Source organism: Amaranthus tricolor, chromosome 10 (assembly GCF_026212465.1).
Source record: "Amaranthus tricolor cultivar Red isolate AtriRed21 chromosome 10, ASM2621246v1, whole genome shotgun sequence".
Taxonomy (NCBI): domain Eukaryota; kingdom Viridiplantae; phylum Streptophyta; class Magnoliopsida; order Caryophyllales; family Amaranthaceae; genus Amaranthus; species Amaranthus tricolor.
This window is the reverse complement of record NC_080056.1, coordinates 16,185,530-16,195,529: the sequence shown is the minus strand read 5'-3', so window position 1 is coordinate 16,195,529 and position 10,000 is coordinate 16,185,530.

Genomic DNA, 10,000 nt, shown 5'->3' with positions numbered 1-10,000 from the left:
TAATAAGAAATACTTAGCAGCGGATAAGAAACGAAAAGTTAAATCTACTTATTACAACTTGAGAACGATAATCGCCTCATAAAACAAAATGTTCTGCAACTCAACTAGAATTTCTTATCATACTTCTATATTCTAGTGTTTTATTTCTTCAAGGTCAAAGCTCACTCCCCAGACCTGCAACTTAACTTACTGCTAGTCATTGTCCGGATAGGAAACAACATCATCGCAGGGTCGTTAAGACCAAAAGCACACGTCAGCGAACGTCGCATATCAATAATTAATAACATAAGAGAAAGTTTAATTAATTAGTTAACAAATCACAGAACCGTACGCTTGATCTTGCTTTATTAAGAATATTTGTTTCATGTAAAAAGTTAGTCAGCCATACTGCTGTACTATCCAGCCATACTGCCGGTACTATCCAGCCATACTGCCGGTACACTCCAAACTCCATAAGTGAGACAATACATTAGGGGGAGCTAACCCCTAAGCAAGCCTCTACCATAGACACTCGCCTTACTTCGGTGTCTATAGTTAAGTATGCATACCCCCGCGGTGGCTCATAAAGCCCTCATATGCCGCGAGTAATTCTTTTCCACCAATTGACGACATACTACGTCCATTTTTTTTAGTTAGTGAGGTCATACTACCTCTGCTTATCGAAACAACAATATATATAAAGATTGACGTCATACTACGTCCATTTTTTTGAGTTAGTGAGGACATACTACCTCTACTTATAATAACAATGAATAAAATTATTTATTTGGACGATAGCATTATTCATTCTATTTACCCATGCCTTACTTTTGGGTATCATTAATATATGATACATCGGGCTAATGCGAACCACGCTGCGTGTACGTACCTTAAGCAAAAATAACCAACTCGCAAACGTCTCAATCAATTCCCGGTCACGAATCGACTTCCTACAAGGTTCAATCGTATTCGGGAAATAAGCACACATACACATTTTCCTCAAATCACACATAACACACATATACAATCACATCCATACCTAGAATGCTACACACAACATGAACATCCACTACATACTACAACATGGTATAAACACAAAACTGGACAGTTTATACAATCTGTCCAGAAACTCATCTTAAGACTGTCAAACTGAAAATCCGACTTCACCGTCGCGTTCGGAAGGCGTCAAAACCCCCGGGTACCAAATTTCATAATTTATAACATAGTATAAATATTTTTAACTTAATTTCAAAGCCAAAAATGCTCCAAAAACACAATTTTTTTCCACTATTTTCAAACCTACGGGATTCCATTTTTTTTTATCACAAAAATATAAAATTTCAATACTTTATTCCCGAATAAATATAAACAATAAAATTTACATAATTCCCATGATCACATCCAAAAATAAATTTTAATTAATTATCTATATTTTTCTTAAAAAATAAATTCTTTTTACTCCAATGTTCAAACACAAACACATCACATATATATACATGCAAATTTTCTTCTATCAACCTTATACTTCTCTTTTATTAATCAATAAAAATAAATTTCCATCACCACATACACATTTTTTTTTTATGAACAACCATTTTTTTTTAATGTATATATATATATATTTATATATATATATATATATTTCAATCATTCATCAAACAATTCTACACACACATGTGCACAAATCTAAAACCCTAAAACCATACATTAAATTTTAAAAAAAACATCATACATCTAAAACCCTAAAACCATATATTAAATTTAAATAGAAAAACATCATACATCTAAACATAAATTTTTAATTCATGAACAAAATCATAACTATAAAATCACACACATAAAAACATAGAAATTTAAATTAAAACTTAAAAAATAAAACTAGGTTAAGAATTACTTACAATTGCTCAAGAACACACCAAAATTTGATGAACCAAATTGATGATATTAGGCGTGAGGATTAGAGAGAATTTGGGAGGGTTTTTCTTGCAAATGTTTTTGAAAATGAAAAGATACAAGGTAAGCAATCAATTAAGGAAATATGAGATTTAATTATAATAATTTCCTTAACCTTCCAATTACTCAAATGGAAGTTACAAATCCTCCCAAATATCCCATATGGCCGGCCAACCTTTGCCATTTCCCCCTTTTTTTTTTTTTTATTTTTTTTTTGAAATTAAATATAGATTAGGAAAAGATTTGGACATAAAATGATTTTAATTGCCTTAAAAGTTGGATTCTCATGATTTAACCTACTAACAAAATAAATAATAAATGAAATATATTTTTTTTTCTAAAAAGAATAATAATAATAAAAAAATGATAATATTACTAGCAAATTATTTAATATATCGGGGAAATTTCGGGGTGTTACAGACTACCCCCTTAAAAAGGTTTTGACCCCAAAACTTCAACGTACAAACACAAAACACACACAACCACACATAAAAAAAAAACGATAAAACAAGTACACAACAAAAGAAATAGATCAAAGTAACTCAAAGCGCGCAAAATCCTACCGCTTCCTACCCCCTTAAAAAGTTACGTCCCCGTAACTCAAAGTTGCCTCTTGTGACCGATGATTGGACCATAAAACCTTAACCATTGCAATATCTTTTCTCCGAGTACTGCGAACCTTTCTATCTAAAATCTGGACAGGTTGCTCTTCATAGGTGAGGCTTTCATCAAGTTCTAACGGTTCCGGGTCTAAGACATGCGAAGAAGCCGCAACATAACGTTTTAACTGGGAGATATGAAAAACGTCATGAACCTTACCCAACGCATTAGGTAATGCTAACCGGTAAGCTAACTTCCCAATCCGCTCCACAATATCATAGGGGCCAATGAAACGCGGGCTCAACTTCCCGCGAGCACCAAAACGAACCACACCTCTCATCGGAGACACACGGAGTAGGACTTTGTCGCCCACTTCGTACTCATCAGGCCGACGTCGGAGATCGGCGTATGATTTTTGTCTATCCTGGGCTGCCTTCATTTTATCGCGAATCAACTTTACTTTCTCTGTCATTTGTACAAGCATATCAGGTCCTAAGGTGACAGATTCAGTAAAATCATCCCAACATACAGGACTACGGCACTTACGACCATAAAGTGCTTCAAACGGAGCCATTTGAATTGTTGCCTGATAACTATTATTATAAGAGAATTCTACTAAATCCATATGTTCATCCCATGAACCTTGCCATTCCATGGCTATTGCTCTCAACATATCTTCTAGTATCTGATTGACACGTTCAGTCTGACCATCCGTCATAGGGTGAAAAGACGTGCTATGAAGAAGAGTGGTTCCCAAGGCCTGCTGTAATGACTTCCAAAAATGTGACAAGTATCGAGTATCACGATCGGAGACAATAGTACGAGGTATTCCGTGATATCGAACAACATATCGAATATAGGCACGAGCAAGTTGTTCCATATCCCACTTACAGTTCATCGGAATAAACCTTGCAGACTTAGTAAGCCTATCTACGATGACCCAAAGAGTATCATTACCAGTCTTAGTTTGTGGCAACCCTAACACGAAATCCATAGATATGTCATCCCACTTCCAGACCGGGACTTCTAGGGGTTGCAGTAACCCAGCTGGTCTTCGATGTTCACTCTTAACCTTTTGACACGTTAAACACTTGGAAACAAATTCAGCGATATTCTTTTTCATACCAGACCACCAAAACATGCATTTTAAATCTTGATACATCTTATCCCCACCAGGATGAACCGAGTATCTAGAATAATGAGCTTCGTTCAACAATTTTTCCTTCAAGGAGTCACACCCATCCGGCACACACCATCGTCCTTTAAAACGAAGACTACCGTCCTCATGAATTGTAAAACCTTCAGCTTTCCCTTCACTGATCTGCTCACGAAGTTTAATGAACTTTGGGTCTTCCAGTTGCTTAGCCATAATCTCTTCGAAAAAGGTAGGTTGAATTGACAAGGCACTCAACTTGGCTTCCAATTCCCCTTCTTGGATTATCTCCAAGTTCATTTTCCCAAATTCCTTACACAACTCCTCAGAGGTTATTAACGCTGAGACTGAATGCCTCGATTTCCTACTCAAAGCATCGGCGACTACATTCGCACGGCCTTCGTGATAGGAAATCTCCAAATCATAATCACTGATAAGTTCTAACCAACGTCGTTGGCGCAAATTCAACTCGGTTTGAGTGAATAAAAATTGCAAGCTCTTATGATCCGTAAAGACCTTGCATTTGACACCATAAAGATAATGTCGCCAGATTTTCAATGCAAAAACCACAGCCGCTAACTCCAAGTCATGTGTTGGATAATTCACCTCATGAGTCCTTAGTTGACGTGAAGCATATGCCACCACCTTTCTCTCTTGCATTAAAACACAACCTAATCCATGTTTGGAAGCGTCACTGTAGACGGAGTATTCCAAAGATGGGTCAGGTAAGGTCAACACAGGGGCTGTAGTTAACCTCTCCTTTAATAACTGAAATGCTTTCTCGCAATCCTCAGTCCATTCGAACTTCTTTTCCTTCTTCATCAAGGCTGTTAGTGGACGAGCGATGCGAGAAAAGTCCTTGACAAAACGACGATAGTATCCTGCTAATCCCAAGAAACTCCGGATATCTGTAACATACCGAGGTGTAGACCAATCCCGAACGGCTGCTACTTTTGCTGGATCAACGGAAATTCCTTCCTTAGAAACAATGTGACCCAGAAAAGCCACTTGTTCTAACCAAAATTCACACTTCGAAAACTTAGCATACAACTGATTCTCTCGCAGAATCTGCAAGACTATCCTTAAATGCTCTCGATGTTCTTCTTGACTCTTGGAATATACCAAAATATCGTCAATGAACACCACCACACACTTATCGAGGTGCGCGTTAAAGACCCGATTCATCAACCCCATAAACGCTGCGGGTGCATTGGTCAACCCAAAAGGCATCACTGTAAATTCAAAGTGTCCGTATCTAGTTCTAAAAGCTGATTTACTAATATCCTCCTCCTTGATACGCAACTGATGGTACCCTGACCGCAAATCAATCTTGGAAAAGACTCCTGCCCCTTGCAACTGATCAAAAAGATCATCGATCCGTGGTAACGGGTACTTATTCTTAACAGTGACCTTATTAAGTTCTCTGTAATCAATACAGAGACGCATCGTTCCGTCCTTTTTCCTTACAAACAACACTGGGGCTCCCCAAGGCGACACACTAGGTCTTATATAACCCTTCTCTAGTAACTCTTCCAATTGGACCTTCAATTCTTCCATCTCCTTTGGGGCCATTCGGTAAGGAGCTTTTGAAATTGGCCCTGTCCCAGGGATTAATTCAATCGAGAAGTCCACGTCCCTTCTTGGTGGCATACCAGGAAGTTCTTCTGGAAAAACATCTCTAAAATCACAGACCACTGGAACGTTCTCAAGTTGCAACTCTCGTTCCCCTACTTTACTTACACTACACAGAAACCACGGTTGCCCTTGCTTGATTAACTTCTTGACCCTTAATGATGATACGATCTTTACCCTTGGTCCCTTAGGAAGACTCCTATACTTAACCTTCTCCCCCCTAGGTCCACTTAAGGTCACTGACTGTTCTTCACAATCTATTATCGCTTTGTATCTACTTAGCCAATCCATCCCAAGTATTACATTTAAATCATCCATTTCTAGAGAAAATAAATTACTTGGAAATTTCACTTTCCCTATCTTAACCGGCACTTCACGGAACAACGTATTACAATGAAATATCTCACCGGAAGGAGTAGAGACTGAAAAAGATGTTTCCTCGGGGTTTTCCAATTCTAAGTGCTTAACTCTAGACTTTGAAACAAACGAGCATGATGCACCAGAATCAAACAGTACTTTAACTGATTTTTCATTAATACAAAACGTACCTATGACCACATCCGTCGCCTGCGCTGCCTCCCTCGAGTTAACTGCTGAAAGCCTGCCGTCATTCTGGATAGAAGTAGTAACACCTCCTTGATTCCCACGTTGGCTTGAAAAGAAATTCTCGTTTCTAGCATTTCCCGGTCGTTGCTGAAGACCGGAGTTATTCCCCGAAAACCTTGGGTTTGAGGCACCTCCCAAGTTTCGGCCAAAACTTCCACCATTGTGATTCCCCCTACCAGCATCATTACTACCCCGTCCATTAGCGATTCTTTGTTGTTGGAAACCTCTATGATTTCCCCCTTGCAATTCTTGTTGTCCTATGCGAGTATAACACTCGTACAATCTATGGCCCGGCTTGCCACAGTAAGAACAGTCCACTAACGCACCCCGGCAGTCCCTTCCTGGGTGGTTCTTTTGGCATCTCCTACAGTTGAAGATCCTCTCCTTCCCATTACGATCATACAAAGGCTTCTGCATTCTAGCTTCTAGTCTCGAACTTCCCCCATTCTTGTTGTTTTGACTAGAATGGAAACCTTTCTCCTGAAAGCCCCCAAACGGTTTGTGCTTCTTAAATTGATTTTGGGCTTGATTACTCGCATTCGTATCATTATAAAACACGGGTTCTTTTCTCTTTTCTCCGCTATGGCCCAACTTCTCTTTTTCCTTCCTGATAACGTTCCCAATCTGCGCAGCTCTCTTATATAGCTGGTCTAACGTATCATATCTATCGGTCTCAATGTGTTTTTGGATCTCATACGATAGACCTAACTCAAAACGCTGTATTTTCTTACCCTCAGTTGGAACATCGTCAGGGCAAAACTTCAAGTATTCCATAAATTTCTGGTAATATTCATCTACCGTTAGGTTTCCCATTTCGAACCTAGCAAACTCGTTGGATTTGTCCTTCCTAACATGAGGCGGATAGAATTGGTCCCTTAACGCCCCCTTAAATCCTTCCCAGCTTAAGTCACCGTCGTTTTCTGAGGTCAACCTCATCTTACTATGTGTCCACCAATAGTCAGCGTCTTCCACTAGGAAAAACGCGGCTTGATCAACCATGAGCTCAGCAGGGCATCTCACCACGCTAAAAAGCTTGTCGAATTCTCTTAGCCAGGTTTCCAACACAGAAGGTTCCCCTTTCCCACTATAAGTCGAGGGTTTGCTTTGGGCTATCCTCTTACTAATTGACGAAGCCTTTTCCTCCAAGGATTTCGGTCTCGGATTCCTTGCGCCAGCTAGGGCCTTGACTAGGTTTCGAAGCACGCGATCAGAGTTTCCTCTTGACACGGACCTTTTCAAAAAGGGTGGCATGATGGCAGGTATACTGCATTAGGTTTAAACAAGGTGTGTAAATACATTTCTATAGCGTTTGAGGTTTAAAAGAACTCATTCTGTTATTGCTCTAAAATATACAAGGTAGTAGCCCTAAAGGTATAAAGGTTGAACAATAAGTCTATAATCGAAATTTTTTTTTTTTTTTTTTTTTTCATAGATACAACAGTGAATCGATTCTACTTTCAAATGTTTATATTATAAAATATAAGAAAAAACAAAATTCAAATTCAAAACAAATAAACCATATACTTCCAATCTAGAAGGAATACTTGGGTATAAATTCCCACATAGTCTTTGTTCAAACTACAAAAGTACGAGATAAATAACCAAATCATCAAATCAACAAAATTGTTCGCAATTTTATTCTAATAAAGAGCTAGACATACAAACTCAATCACATGCATAATCAATAAAGTAAAATCAGTCAGGCAAATAAAGGTGACGCATCCATGCGGTCCCGATCCTCCATGTATTGATCAGGGTCAAAATCAGCATCATCAGAGTCATCGCTAGACGCGCTATCGGAATCAGAAGGGTTCCCACAGATAAGGAATCACTCATAGAAGTCGCTCTTCAGAATCAGAAAGCTCCACAATTATTGGTTCAGGTGGTTCCTCTTCCCACATCATGATTTCACTCTCCTCCTCGCTCATAAGATCCTCTCGCCTCACCGGCCACCCCCCTAAAATAATATGTTCACTATCATCATCACTCATCATTCCATCTCTATAAGCTAGCTCCCCCTCATCAGGATCTTCTACCACCCCTAAAGGATCCTCCTCCATGAATTCTCCCTGCTCCTCATCAAAATTTTCTTCAAAATTCCCCTCAAATTCCTCTTCTGGGTCCTCATCGGGGTCCTCCTCCTCCGGGTCCTCTTCTGGATCCTCTTCTGGATCCTCTTCTGGATCCTCCTCTGGGTCCCTCTCGAAATCCAACCCCTCAAAAATTATAAATGGCATTGAGTCAGGGTCTACTATGTGAACATCCTCCTCACTATTATCTCTCCTTGCCCCACTAGATTCTGGAACGTCAACTCCGTCCCGACCCTCAGTTTGTACTGCCCTTACCCTCCTATCAAGCTCTAGGTGAAACTCATCAATCATCCCCATCAATGTATTCGTTTCCTCTTCCATTATTCTTTCATACACCTGTTTGGACTTTTTGAAGATCATCTCCATACGTCGGGCGTAATCCAAATCATTTTCTCCCACTTTTCTATCCCAAATTCCCTGAGCCTCTATTTCTGCCCAAGCTGGGGCATTAACTAGAGCTCTCCAAGGTTCATCTCGGGTATTAATTCCCTCATCGGCCGGTCTTTTTCCCTTATCCATGGAAAATAAATAATAATCGAACTTCCTGACTCACAAGGAAAGAAAACAAGACAATCAATTTCTAAGATAAGACAAAGATAGATAATTCAAATCATCAGAGATATAGACACAAAGATCCTATCATGCACACATCAAGTTATCCTTGATACCGTGCTTAAAGACACAAAGCATAACACGTCATATCCCCTTAATGTCTACCCCTTTTACTCTCGTTAATTTAAATTTTTTTTTTTTAACGTTAGTTTATCGATATAGATAAATAACACTAAATAAAACTCCCGCTCTGATACCAGTTGTAACATCTCAGAATAACTCGGGTCTTTGAAAAGAAAAGAAAATGATCTTTTAAAACAAAACAACTAAAACCCGAGTCAAACCGAAACGTTAGGAACAGTTTATATCGGTTTTGAAGTTAAGGAAAACGTGCGGATCGAGTTCTAATAGCGTTATTTAAACTATTAGATAATAAGAAATACTTAGCAGCGGATAAGAAACGAAAAGTTAAATCTACTTATTACAACTTGAGAACGATAATCGCCTCATAAAACAAAATGTTCTGCAACTCAACTAGAATTTCTTATCATACTTCTATATTCTAGTGTTTTATTTCTTCAAGGTCAAAGCTCACTCCCCAGACCTGCAACTTAACTTACTGCTAGTCATTGTCCGGATAGGAAACAACATCATCGCAGGGTCGTTAAGACCAAAAGCACACGTCAGCGAACGTCGCATATCAATAATTAATAACATAAGAGAAAGTTTAATTAATTAGTTAACAAATCACAGAACCGTACGCTTGATCTTGCTTTATTAAGAATATTTGTTTCATGTAAAAAGTTAGTCAGCCATACTGCTGTACTATCCAGCCATACTGCCGGTACTATCCAGCCATACTGCCGGTACACTCCAAACTCCATAAGTGAGACAATACATTAGGGGGAGCTAACCCCTAAGCAAGCCTCTACCATAGACACTCGCCTTACTTCGGTGTCTATAGTTAAGTATGCATACCCCCGCGGTGGCTCATAAAGCCCTCATATGCCGCGAGTAATTCTTTTCCACCAATTGACGACATACTACGCCCATTTTTTTTAGTTAGTGAGGTCATACTACCTCTGCTTATCGAAACAACAATATATATAAAGATTGACGTCATACTACGTCCATTTTTTTGAGTTAGTGAGGACATACTACCTCTACTTATAATAACAATGAATAAAATTATTTATTTGGACGATAGCATTATTCATTCTATTTACCCATGCCTTACTTTTGGGTATCATTAATATATGATACATCGGGCTAATGCGAACCACGCTGCGTGTACGTACCTTAAGCAAAAATAACCAACTCGCAAACGTCTCAATCAATTCCCGGTCACGAATCGACTTCCTACAAGGTTCAATCGTATTCGGGAAATAAGCACACATACACATTTTCCTCAAATCACACATAACACACATATACA